The following is a 14,828-nucleotide window of genomic DNA, read 5'->3' as shown; positions in this document are numbered from 1 at the left end:
ACGCGTGTCGAACACGGCGCGGATGATTGTTGATGATGCGAAAGCCGAATAATCGAACGAAAGTTCTTACGTTCGCCACCCATATACAGATTACCTTTGGTACCAGTCCTCCTTGACACTAGTAATGATATAACACTGTCCGTAAAGTTAATTTTTCAGTTCTCAGCTCTCACTTGTACGAGCGTACGCGTAAACGTCGCGGCGCTGCACATTGTTGGTAATGCGGAACGCGATGATCGTTCGTTCTCACGCTCGCTTCAAGGCACTGGTAGTTGACTGCACTCTTTTGTGCCAACAGATTTTTTTTATGATTACATTAGTTCATTCTGGGAGACCGAACACGGTGCGGATGATTGATACAGTACGGTACGGCACGCAACGAGAGGATACACAAATCCGTTATCAGCAGCACTGCTCATTTTTAAATTACTTCTTGACGCACTTTCCTCTGAACCATTTACTTGTTTTATCACTTTACTGTAATAGCACTTGTAGCAACACTTCAACTTCCATACTAACAATGCCTCTCACATGGTTCAGATGGTTCAAATGGCTCTGAGCACTATGGGACTTAACATCTGAGGTCATCAGTCCCCTAGAACTTAGAACTAGTTAAACCTAACTAACCTAAGGACATCACACACATCCATGCCCGAGGCAGGATTCGAACCTGCGACCGTAGCAGTCGCGCGGTTCCGGACTGAAGCGCCTAGAACCGCTCGGCCACGCCGGCCACCATCTCACATGCAAAGCTACACACTACACAACATAACAGTTCCGTGTTCCACGGTCGACTCGACAGACGCGACTACCCGCAAAGATATTCCACAACTAAGCCAGCGATATGAGAATACGCTTACAGTAGTCATCCCCGGCGACGGATACATTTTTCTCAACGAGAGATAAGTTTGTAGATGCTATCACTGTAAAATGTGGCCGGCCGAAGTGGCTGAGCGGTTCTAGGTGCAACAATCTGGAACCGCGCGACCGCTACAGTCGCAGGTTCGAATCCTGCCTCGGGCATGTATGTGTGTGATGTCCTTAGGTTAGTTAGGTTTAAGTAGTTCTAAGTTCTAGGGGACTGATGACCTCAGATGTTAAGTCCCATAGTGCTCAGAGCCATTTGAACCATTTTTTTCTTGTAAAATGTTTGACTTTGTTGGCAGAGTTATAACCTTACCTCTGCTTACACCGCTTCGTCCCTATCACAATGAAGTCCTAGAATATGATCGTTGAGTTCTGAAAACCAGTGAAAATCGGATGGTGTGAAGTCGGAACAGTATGGAGGATGATCGATGACAGTCAACCCAAGGCTTCGCATTGTTGCACATGTTGCAGTACCCGTGTGTGGTCTTGCATTGTCTGCAGGAGGAGAGGGTGCTGAATGTGTGAGCGAACTCTTCGAACTCGAAACCCAGTTACAGTACCCTGTTTTTCATGAACCGACGTTACACATCGTCGTGTTACGTCCTACAATTCGGAGGCATCTAGCGGCAGAGAACTGCAAATATTTAGACATGAAGAATAAAAATGTAGATTTTAATAATGTTTGCTCTATTTAAAAGACTTTAAGAGTTTCCACGTAAGTAATTCGGAAACAATACTTGTCCTCACGTCCTCGTAAACCGCTTCAGGCGACGAGCTAGTTGTTGCTGAGATTTCATATTAGTCATGCTTGTGTCTGTCGTTACTGTCTGCTAAATTATTTTTCCTAGTGACATAAGATTGGCAGCGTGTTAGTTAATGAGCAACATTCAGTAATCGAGTGATCCTGAAATGATGGACTTGTGGACTTTCAACCTTACAATACGATTTTTTCCACAAGTATAAGCATTTTTATCTGTTGAGTAGTTAGACATTGCGACATCTGTGTACCTGGTACATTTCTACACGTTTCGTGTCAAAGTCACCCAAGAACGCCACAAGTTGTCGTCACTTCCTCTAAGATAATTTTTCTTAAATTTCATCTCCGTGTTTCACATTTTCCAGTATTGTGAGTAATATAGGGCTTTTGCTAGTGAAAATTTGATGTGAGCTTCTCTTACTACATCGACAGAAAACGTCTTTAAATTAAATACACGGTGTATCAAAAAGAATTATCCGATAAAAGAACATACCTATTGTGTTATTTGAGATATATGCTGAACAACGAACTGTTGGAAAGAGCAAACTCTCTAGTCTTACATGGTTCCCGCTAGGTATCAGCAGTGTCCACCCACTTCGTTTCTAGTAAAAATGGTGTCGGGACAACAGAAAACGTTTTGTATTCTATGTTTTGCGCAGTGCGGGTCAGTAATAACTGTTCAGCGTGACTTTCGTATAGGTATGTTGTGGATCGTCCTATAGTACAGAGCATTAAACGATGGCATGAACAATTCCGAGAATCGTTGTGTGTCTGACACAGACATCCAACGCATCCGCCATAGTTTCAGAAGGAGTTCGCAGAAATCCGTTCGCCATGCAACTCGACTTCTCAACTTGCGTGAGGCGTGTGGCGTGTGTTGCGTCGACGTTTACATATGAAACCATACAAAATTCATCTACTGCGAGCTCTTCGTGAAGAAGACAAACAACAACGTGTGGAGTTCTGTTCAAATGGCTCTGAGCACTATGGGACTTAACTTCTGAGGTCATCAGACCCATAGAACTTAGAACTACTTAAACCTAACTAACCTAAGGACATCAGACACATCCACGCCCGAGGCAGGATTCGAACCTGCGACCGTAGCGTGGGAGTTCTGTAATTGCGTTCTTGGCAAGATGAAGGATGACAGTTTTCACCACACTTAGGGTTTAGTTAGGAGGCAACATTTCATTTAAATGGAAAGGTGAACCTCCATGATGTGATAATATGAAGTACGGCACCACCGCAATAAGTTGTACAACATGATAGGGGGGCTCTCCAAAATTTAATATATTTTGTGCAGTTTCACGGAAAAGGTGTATGGTCCATTTTTCTTCGCCAAGAACACTGTCACTGAAAGCCCATATCTCGATATGCTTGAAAACTTTCTGTTTCCACAGTTGGAGACTGATCGAACGACTACATTTACCAACAAGATGGGGCACCGCCACACTGGCATCTGGAACTCGAAGGATTACTGAACTATGGATCGGTCACGCTGGATCAAATGATTCAGCCTTACATTACTGGACTCCAAGGTCACCAGACCTGACGGTATGTGATTATTTCTTGCGGAGGTTTTCAAAAAACTCTGTTTATATGATTCAGTTACTAATAACAGAAGCTGTTCAAAGCATAACTCAATACATGCTGTCTGCAATGTGGGAACAATGTGAATACCTCATTGATATATACCGTGGATCTGAAGGGGGCATATTGAACACCTAGGTAAAGTTATGAAAAAAAACTTTTTGAGATTTCCGCTCATTAAAAAAAGAATTCATTGTATATGTCAATTAGTTTCGAAAATATAGACATGCCAAACCGGATGATTCTTTATGACAAACCTTGTATATCCTCAACCCAAAACTGTTTTGAACACAAGAATAATTTACTAGGCTTGTTTTAGGACTTCGTTTCACTTTCACTTCCTGCGACTTTTGAGCTGATTTACCTAGTCATTTAACAGGAGCTATTGGTAGGTATGAGCGCGACCATGAAATCCAAGTTTTCTCACCTCCCGCCTAACTGTCATAGTGCTTGCAGTGGATCCTGATGTAGTTTGGAGTTCCTGTGTGATGGTCTGGGTAGATGTCCGCCTATTACACATTAAGACCCTCTTCAGTTGTCGGCGGTCTCCGTCAGTCAACAGACGAGGTCGGCCTGTACTCTGTTCTACTGTACGTGTCCCTTGACGTTTCCACTTCACTATCACATCGGAAACAATGGATCTAGGGGATGTTTGGCAGCGTGGAAATCTCGCGTACAGACGTATGACGTAAGTGACGCCCAATCACCAGACCACGTTTGAAGTCCGTCAATTCTGCAGAGCGCCCCATTCTGCTCCCTCACGATGTCTAATGACTATTGAGGTCGCTGATATGGAGTACCTGGCAGTAGTTGTCAGCACAATGCACCTAATATGAAAAACGTATGTTTTTGGGGCTGTCCGGATATTTTTGATCACATAGTGTACGTGTTTCTCTGTTTACAGTCCTGACGAAGAAGAGCAGTCCAATAGTGTGACACACTGGTCGAAAGACCGTCATCTTTTCGGTCTGCGATCGAAAGTTAAAGATGTGAATGTAAACTTCCCCGTCGAAATGTCGCTGTTTCTGAGTGCTGTGTTTCTCAATGCTATCACTCGGATGGAAACACGATAGTATATCACCGTTAAAGACTTTGTGTATCCTGACACCGCCTGGAATATCCGGACACTAGATGTCCGCAATCATACTACCTGAGTAGCCACTGTTGTTTCCCTGATTGCTTAACGTTCGATTGATTTCCTTCCCAGTCCTTCTCCAGTATGGGTTTCTGTTCCGACCACAATGACACCGTTGTCGACGGGGCGTTAAAGCTTAATCTTCCTCCCTTCTTTCCTTCTAAGGTAAAACAATAGCGCCTGTAATGTTAACCGGCCGTGAAAGGATATATGACCACATACACTGTCGGGTAAAATGTCCCTCTGACTCATAAATATGCTAATACTTCTAGGTAATTGCGCCGCGAAACTTACGTTTTCAGTTATTTCAACAGACACGTTTACACCTTTCTGCTAAGATCTTAATCTACAGTCCAATGGTATCAACACGTAGCCAAGGTTCAAATGGTTCAAATGGCTCTGAGCACTATGGGACTCAACTGCTGAGGTCATTAGTCCCCTAGAACTTAGAACTAGTTAAACCTAACTAACCTAAGGACATCACAAACATCCATGCCCGAGGCAGGATTCGAACCTGCGACCGTAGCGGTCTTGCGGTTCCAGACTGCAGCGCCTTTAACCGCACGGCCACTTCGGCCGGCCACGTAGCCAAGGAATCGAGTTTCTTGATGTAGCAGGAAACTTGCATTATCGAATTATCCACTGAAGGTGCTGTTTTCTTCAGGATCCTTAGTCGTTTAACTGTCGTAAAGAAGTGTAGAAAGAATTGAAAAACGTTTCCACTGGGTATAATAAACTAAAGCTCTCTTTAAACGTCCATAAACACTACATAATTCCTATATCTAAGAGGAAAAATCAGATAGTATCGGATTAAAAGATTACTGTTGAACACCTGGGGCACGTCAGTATTCTGTATCGATTTAAACATAATATTAAGAAGCGGTACGAAATGGGAGAAAACATACAGCCAGTATAAGCGAGAGTTCCGGAAAAGTGCAGTGAATCAGTTATGCCAGTAATTTAGCTTAAGCACCCTACCAGAAGGTCTGTGGGTTGCTGGGGCGTTAGGATAGCAGTACAACCAAAGATATCTGACATTCATTCACACCCATCCATTTCATTTCAAATAATCCAAAACAAATACGCCTCTGAAATTTAAACACTTCTGTATATACTTCAAGCAATCTAAAATAGTTGCTCGAAAAAATATCAAGGCAAGACGTTCTTGACATCAGTGAACCAGGACAATAATAGCACATATCTCTAAGAATGGACACCTTTCCGAAACTCAGAAAAAGTCCCATAATTTCTCCACAGATTTAAAACAAGTTCCGCAAGTGTTAATTACTGTAGAACGCCTAACAACTTTTAAAACAACAAACATAAGAATACATTACATGAGAAAACGTTAGGTAAGGTTTGTCAAGGTCTGTTAACAAGATACAAAACCTTTCAGAGAGACAAATAATGAAGTTTACAGTAACGACAGACTTGTCGGAAGGCAATTACACCTGTCGAAATCGCAGATATTTACGTGATACACTCTGCATAAGTCTCTCATATCTTAACCATCACTGACGTCCACTTGCATCACAAATTGAACCAGATTCCTGGTATAAATGTGAAAATACTGCATGTTCCTTGACGCTGTCCTTTTCCTGAATATGCGTACTTTAGATAGAGGGTAACGGTAGATAGTACACAAAGAAAGAGATTGAAAGTAGCGCTTGCTGCGTGACAGTAACTATTGAAATCACGCCCAGAAAGCACAGTGAAATTATGAATTCTTCAAGGTGAGGCACGACAGTTCCAATAAATATTTATAAGTTCCAGCTAGACGCGCAGAACACTTGTAATCTCGCCTCCTAAAATATAGCTAAACATCAGACTCAAACACAAGCCTCACGTATGCTTGACAAGCTTTACATTTGCTGCGACATTACAAATCCTAAACAACAACTTTACTTGCCGCAGCTTTACTTGGTGCCTCAGATAGAATAAAAGTAAATAATACTGAACAACGCAAGCACAACAATATTCTTAAATCATCTAGGACGAAGCATCGAAATCATTACGTATCATGAAGAAAGAAGAAATAATTACTACTGAGATTACAGTTGGAGCGGTAACATTAATCGTCAAGACTAAATGTACGAGTACAAGTATATACAGCAGATTTCAATAGTAAGTGACCACAACGTACCGTAAAGCAAACTTCAAACCAAGGCCACGCCATCCCAAGCATTATCCAATTCAAAGATGACCCAAAAAGCATCACACAAGAGCGCCACTCGCCGCTGCACCTGGGCAGCAGTGCTTGTCAAATGAGGTTGTCAGCTCCCTGTGGGCACGAACGCACAGGCACGCTCAGCCGCAAGCCTTAACAGATATCTGGAAAGAACTGCTCCCTCCCGAGAAGCACTCGAATTTCACCGCAGCTCCAGAAAATATTAACCAGGAGCCAGTTATCACAGTGCAAATAAACATAGTTCTGTTCGACCGTGCAGAAACCGTGTGCCATTCCCCGAAAACTAACAGTCTGTTCTCTGTAGAATTTCCGTAAAAACTGCCCGTAAGCAGAATTATGTTTCACGGGTCAGAGCGTCCGCCGGCCGCGGTGGTCTCGCGGTTCTAGGCGCGCAGTCCGGAACCGTGCGACTGCTACGGTCGCAGGTTCGAATCCTGCCTCGGGCATGGATGTGTGTGATGTCCTTAGGATAGTTAGGTTTAAGTAGTTCTAAGTTCTAGGGGACTGATGACCACAGCAGTTGAGTCCCATAGTGCTCAGTGCAATTTTTCAGAGCGTCCACTTCAGTTTACTGCCTGTCTATACCTCCCCACTCCTCAGATAACGTGTCGAAGTGGTCACCTCACCCAGCGATATCTTTGACACGGCCGCGATCGGATGCTATAGTGCCGGCCACCACCACACAGGATGGGAGATCACTCACAAGATGTTAGTAGGACTGATTCTAGACTATTGCTCAAGCGTTTGACGGGCTTATGAAATACGCTTGATAGTCAAATTCACAGATGAACAGTTAGGATCGTAAGAGATCGGTACAGTTCATAACTAAGTATGGCAGCGACTTTCGGCGAATTTAAATACTGAGTCCTGTGGAGTAAATTTAGAGAATTTTATTGGTGAAAGATTCTGTTACAGTTCTCCTGCCGCCATCGTATATCTGCTTGAAGAGCACGTGAATAAGGTAAGAGATTTTTCTGCTTACAGAGGTATGAAGCATTTGCCCCTCTCAGAATACGCGAATGAAGTAAGACAATAGTTAGCCAGTTTTAGCATCACGTACGGCAACGGCCTTGCCGCGGTGGATACACCAGTTCCCGTGAGATCACCGAAGTTCAGCGCTGCCGGGCGTGGTCGGCACTTGGAAGGGTGACCATCCAGGCCGCCATGCACTGTTGCCATTTTTCGGGGTGCACTCAGCCTCTTGATGCCAATTGAGGAGCTACTCGACCGAATAGTAGCGGCTTTGGTTAAGAATACCATCTTACGACCTGGAGAGCGGTGTGCTGACACCACGACCCTCCTATCCGCATCCTCCACCGAGGATGGCACGGCGGTCGGATGGTGCCGGTAGGCCACTCGTGCCCCGACGACGGAGTGCTTTTTTTAGAACGAAGTACTCTCCCCCACATTCTGTATAGTTGTTCTCGGAGTACACAAAATGTAGACGTGGAGGAAAAAAAGACGGACCATGTACCATGGACCTTGCCGTTGGTGGGGAGGCTTGCGTGCCTCAGCGATACAGATGGCCGTACCATAGGTGTAACCACAACGGAGGGGTATCTGTTGAGACGCCAGACAAACGTGTGGTTCCTGAGGAGGGACAGTAGCCTTTTCAGTAGTTGCAGGGGCAACAGTCTGGATGATTGACTGATCTGGCCTTGTAACCCTAACCAAAACGGCCTTGCTGTGCTGGTACTGCGAACGGCTGAAATCAAGGGGAAACTACAGCCGTAATTTTTCCCGAGGGCATGCAGCTTTACTGTATGGTTAAATGATGATGGCATCCTCTGGGGTAAAATATTCCGGAGGTAAAATAGTCCCCCATTCGGATCTCCACGCGGGGACTACTGAAGAGGACGTCGTTATAACGAGAAAGAAAACTGGCATTCTACGGATCGGAGCGTCGAATGTCAGATCACTTAATCGAGAAGGTAGGTTAGAAAATTTAAAAAGGGGAATGGATAGGTTAATGTTAGATATAGTGGGAATTAGTGAAGTTCGGTGGCAGGAGGAACAAGACTTCTGGTCAGGTGAATAAAGGGTTATAAATACAAAATCAAATAGGGGTAATGCAGGAGTAGGTTTAATAATGAATAAGAAAAAAATAGTGCGGGTAAGCTACTACCAACAGCATAGTGAACGTATTATTGTGGCCAAGATAGACACGAAGCCCATGCCTACTACAGTAGTACAAGTTTATATGCCAACTAGCTCTGCAGATGATGAAGAAATTGATGAAATGTACGATGAGACAAAAGAAATTATTCAGGTGGTGAAGGGAGACGAAAATATAATAGTCATGGGTGACTGGTATTCGAGAGTAGGAAAAGGGAGAGAAGGAAATATAGTGGGTGAATATTGATTGGGGGAGAGAAATGAAAGAGGAAGTCGTCTGGTAGAATTTTGCACAGAGCATAACTTAATCATAGCTAACACTTGGTTCAAGAATCATAAAAGAAGGTTGTATGAATGGAAGAATCCTGGAGATACTAGAAGGTATCAGACAGATTATATAATGGTAAGACAGAGATTTAGGAACCAGGTTGTAAATTGTAAGACATTTTCAGGGGCAGATGTGGACTCTGACCACAATCTATTGGTTATGAACTGTAGATTAAAACTGAAGAAACTGCAAAAAGGTGGGAATTTAAGGAGATGGGACCTGGATAAACTGACTAAACCAGAGGTTGTACAGAGTTTCAGGGAGAGCTTAGGGGAACAATTGACAGGAATGGGGGAAGAAAGTACAGTAGAAGAAGAATGGGTAGCTCTGAGGGATGAAGTAGTGAAGGCAGTAGAGGACCAAGTAGATAAAAAGACGAGGGCTACTAGAAATCCTTGGGTAACAGAAGAAATATTAAATTTAATTGAAGAAAGGAGAAAATATAAAAACGCAGTAAATGAAGCAGGCAAAAGAGAATACAAACATCTCAAAAATGACATCGATAGGAAGTGCAAAATGGCTAAGCAGGGATGGCTAGAGGACAAATGTAAGGATGTAGAGGCTTATCTCACTAGGGGTAAGATAGATACTGCCTACAGGAAAATTAAAGAGACCTTTGAAGAAAAGGGAGCCACTCGCATGAATATCAAGAGCTCAGATGGAAACCCAGTTCTAAGCAAAGAAGGGAAAGCAGAAAGGTGGAAGGAGTATATAGAGGGTCTATACAAGGGCGATGTACTTGAGGACAATATTATGGAAATGGAAGAGGATGTAGATGAAGATGAAATGAGAGGTACGATAGTGAGTGAAGAGTTTGACAGAGCATTGAAAGACCTGAGTCGAAACAAGGCCCCGGGAGTAGACAACATTCCATTGGAAATACTGACGGCCTTGGGAGAGCCAGTCCTAACAAAACTCTACCATTTGGTGAGCAAGATGTATGAGACAGGCGAAATACCCTCAGACTTCAAGAAGAATATAATAATTGCAATCCCAAAGAAAGCAGGTGTTGACAGATGTGAAAATTTCCGAATTATCAGTTTAATAAGTCACGGCTGCAAAATACGAACGCGAATTCTTTACAGACGAATGGAAAAACTAGTAGAAGACGACCTCGGGGAAGATCGGTTTGGATTCCGTAGACATGTTGGAACACGTGAGGCAATACTGACCCTACGACTTATCTTAGAAGCTAGATTAAGGAAAGGCAAATCTACGTTTCTAGCATTTTTATAGAGAAAGCTTTTGAAAATGTTGACTGGAATGCTCTCTTTCAAATTGTGAAGGTGGCAGGGGTAAAATACAGGGAACGAACAGAAGCCAGATGGCAGTTATAAGAGTTGGGGGACATGAAAGGTTCAAATGGTTCAAGTGGCTCTGAGCACTATGGGACTTAACATCTGTGGTCATCAGTCCCCTAGAACTTAGAACTACTTAAACCTAACTAACCTAAGGACATCACACACATCCATGCCCGAGGCAGGATTCGAACCTGCGACCGTAGCAGTCCCGCGGTTCCGAACTGAGTGCCTAGAACCGCTAGACCACCACGGCCGGCGACATGACAGGGAAGCAGTGGTTGGGAAGGGAGTGAGACAGGGTTGTAGCCTCTCTCCGATGTTATTCAATCTGTATATTGAGCAAGCAGTAAAGGAAACAAAAGAAAAGTTTGGAGTAGGTATTAAAATCCATGGAGAAGAAATAAAAACTTTGAGGTTCGCCGATGACATTGTAATTCTGTCAGAGACAGCAGAGGACTTGGAAGAGCAGTTGAACGGAATGGACAGTGTACTGAACGGAGGATATAAGATGAACATCAACAAAAGCAAAACGAGGATATGGGAATGTAGTCGAATTGAGTCGGGTGATGCTGAGGGAATTAGATTAGGAAATGAGACACTTAAAGTAGTAAAGGAGTTTTGCTATTTGGGGAGCAAAATAACTGATAATGGTCGAAGTAGAGAGGATATAAAATGTAGACGCAAAGGCAAGGAAAGCGTTTCTGAAGAAGAGAAATTTTTTAACGTCGAGTACAGATTTAAGTGTCAAGAATTCGTTTATGAAAGTATTTGTATAGAGTGTAGCCATGTATGGAAGTGAATCATGGACGATAAATAGTTTGGACAGAAAGAGAATAGAAGCTTTCGAAATGTGGTGCTACAGAAGAATGCTGAAGATTAGATGGGTAGATTGCATAACCAATGAGGAGGTATTGAATAGAATTGGGGAGAAGAGGAGTTTGTGGCACAACTTGACTAGAAGAAGGGACCGGTTGGTAGGACATGTTCTGAGGCATCAAGGGATCACAAATTTAGCATTGGAGGGCAGCGTGGAGGGTAAAAATCGTAGAGGGAGACCAAGAGATGAATACACTAAGCAGATTCAGAAGGATGTAGGTTGCAGTAAGTACTGGGTGATGAAGAAGCTTGCACAGGATAGAGTAGCATGGAGAGCTGCATCAAACCAGTCTCAGGACTGAAGACAACAACAACAACTATTTAAACCGTGGAGCATGAGCCAATGGGTAAAACATAACGATTGCACTAGTTCGGAGCAAGATTAATTGCTTCTTGTAGTTTTTGTTATTAATTTCAAGTTAATGCTGACAGCTTTTCTTCAGAAAGGCACGAGCTGAGATCTCGTTCCATCTTGCCTCAATTTGTACGTTCCCTGCAGTAGTGTATACAGGTCAGTGATTCCTATGGGTGCGGGATCCACAAGAACTCGGGAGAACCTGAGTGGCTGTTGAGGTCCAGCGACACGAAAACTGAAAAGAAGTGCTGCACTGTGAAGTGAAAGCAAATGGAGCCACACAGTGCGTTAATGGTAGGTCAAGACCGTTTAAGAGTGTAAGAGTGGTAATTGTTTCTAATGATACTCTGCTAACATCTCCCTTAACAATTAACGTAACTGCCTCGTCATGGTGATGGTAGCGAGTGGCGAGTGGAGCTAAAAGGGGCCACGGCCAGTTCTCAGTAGCTATGGAAAAGCAACATCTTTCGTTATAAAGTATCAAAGCGAAGGATAGTAAGTAAAAATGCAAAATTGCACGTAGGTAAAACGACAGCGACTGTAAAAGATCATTATCATTGGTTCCGAAACCAGTCCATACTTACAGTCATCGGGGATTGACAGTTTAGTGTTTCAAACCAGATCATTTAAAAGACAACGCATGCTAGTAATCAGCCTGTGTTGAAGGAGCACTACTTCGAAGAGCTTTGTTACGCTAAAGTTAAACTGATTATTTGCTTGTGTGTCGGTATTCAGTTGATATTCACAAAGCAAATCAATGTGAGGATTAGATCAAAACTATCTTACCGAAATGACTCAAGATATGTTTGGAAAAGTCAAAAAAGCTTATGTAATATAAAAGCAAGGGGGGGGGGGGGGGACTCACAGAGTCGGTTCTGACGTTGCGGTTCATAACGGAAGCAAAATTGAAGAAAAATCAAGATGTTTTCAAAGGATACGTCGACCTGGAAAAAGTGTTCGAAAATGTAAAGTGGTGCAAGATGTTTGAAATTCTGAGAACAGTGTGGGTAACCCATAGGAAAAGACGGGTAATATACAATATGTACATGTGTAAGGTGTCAGGCAAATCCAACACCTTCCATGAAAACCCTGACATGATAAGCTAATCAAGTAGTATGTCACATAGCTCCGAATAAATCGTGACATTAAATTAACCAAGTAATACGAGTAACGAGTGAGCAAATGGAATACCACAGACTAACACAAGAAGGCCTAAATGCGTGTCATACCACCATGAGACAGACGCAGTTCCGAGGAGAGAAACGAGAACAGAAGCCGAGAGCAGAACCGTGTTAACCTGGAAGGCCCTACGATAAGGGACGGACACCCACGTCGCCAACTAACCGCTAGGACCACCCAGCACATGTTAAATGCTAGATCCCTCCAGAAGAACAGTATAGATCTTACGATAACACTAAAAGGGCCACCCCAACCACAAGTTTTAGCGTGAGACTTTTTCGCAGCTCTGTTACGTCAGGACCACCCCCCAACCCATGTTAAAACATAGAGCCCTCCAGAAGAACAGTATAGATCTTACGATAACACTAAAAGGACCACACCAGCTGCAAGTTTTAGCGTGAGACTTTTTCGCGTCTCTGTTACGTTGCAAACTTTAAAAACATTGCCCCACCACGAAAAATATAACGTTTCTCATTGGATAGACAGAATTTTTCTAGGCGGAGCTTAGGGTTAACATTGAGACCCTGATTGGTCAGATGAAAACACAGCCAGATTTTTTTTTAACCAACTTCGGTAAATTGTAGTAAGGAGAAGTTAGGAGAGAGTTGCTTCCGAGACGGCGAGGTGAGCGGAGCTGTGTTGTCCGCCAACCCCTGACGAACACCGACAAGGTAATGAACGCACGTAATGCCGCACAACAGCGCATAAAGCTTCACTCAGAACTGCAGAAGTCTCATCTGTTACACCCCCTTTTTGCATAATACTAGTGTCGATCGTCAACTAAAGCTCATGGTGTTCACATTTGCAACTTGAAGTAAAAATCTGAAACGCGATGATTTTTCTGTCATATAGTTATTGAGAAGCCACATCAGCCACTGTAATTTACGACAAGTTAGATAAGTAATTAAATATAGTTTTCTCTTTTGTGAAACTTAATTTAAACCTACATTATAGATGTGATATGGCATAGGTCATCCTTCGATCCATTGTAGAACTTGGAAACCCGTTCAGGGAATATTAGTTCACATTTTTGTTGAACGCAGTCGGTTTTTACCATCCTGTATTAAAACATTTCCTTTTATCAATAGTGCAATTTATAAACAATGTTTTGTGAGTAGAATAAAATTTCCAATGGTAAACTTAACTGCTTTTTCGACGTTATTTTACCAGCTAACTAAGAATAGGAAAGCCTTGAACCCCTTCCACTAAATTTAGTTAGTATTAAGATTCTTTTACAGGGAGTGCAGTGGAGCTGACGCTGAAATCATTAAGGATTTGGTTTTATCATCGCTAGTCTCACTGAACTCTTCTGAATTCTACATGTCATGTGTGGTCTGGCGTCTCCTTACCAGCAACTGGTCCCTCGTTCAAACTAGTCAATTCCCTAGAAAACACGCTCAGAGCGCTGTTGCGCGAAAGTGGTAGGGAGACACGATATAGAACAAACAGACACCACGCAGAATGTTAGACATGAACCAAAAGACAGCAATAAGAGTTGGAGACCAACAACAAAGTGCTCAGATTAAAAAGGGTATAAGGCGGGGATGTAGTCTTTCGCCCCTACTGTTCAAGCTATACATCGAAGAAGCTATGATAAATGGAAGTTTCAAGAGTGGTCATATGATATCAGTCATAAGATTATCTGATGACATTGCTGTCTGAAGAAAAAATAAAGAAGAATTAGAGGATATTTTGAATGGCATGAACAGTTTTAAGAGTACAGAATTTGGATTGAGAGTAAATCGAAGATGTTGTTGTTGTTGCGGTCTCCAGTCCTGAGACTGGTTTGATGCAGCTCTCCACGCTGCTCTGTCCTGGGCAAGCTTTTTCATCTCCCAGTACCTACTGCAGCCTACATCCTTCTGAATCGGCTTAGTATAATTATCTCTTGGTCTCCCTTACGATTCTTACCCTCCACGCTGCCCTCCAGTGCTAAATTGGTGATCCCTTGATGCCTCAGAACATGTCCTACCAACCGATCCCTTTTTTTAGTCAAGTTGTTCCACAAACTCCTCTTCTCCCCAATTCTATTCAATACCTCCTCATTAGTTATGCAATCTACCCATCTAATCTTCAGCATTCTTCTGTAGCACCACACTTCGAAACCATCTATTCTCTTCTTGTCTAAACTATTTAC

This window comes from Schistocerca serialis, chromosome 6 (genome assembly GCF_023864345.2).
Source record: "Schistocerca serialis cubense isolate TAMUIC-IGC-003099 chromosome 6, iqSchSeri2.2, whole genome shotgun sequence".
Lineage (NCBI taxonomy): Eukaryota > Metazoa > Arthropoda > Insecta > Orthoptera > Acrididae > Schistocerca > Schistocerca serialis.
This window is presented reverse-complemented; position numbering follows the sequence as displayed.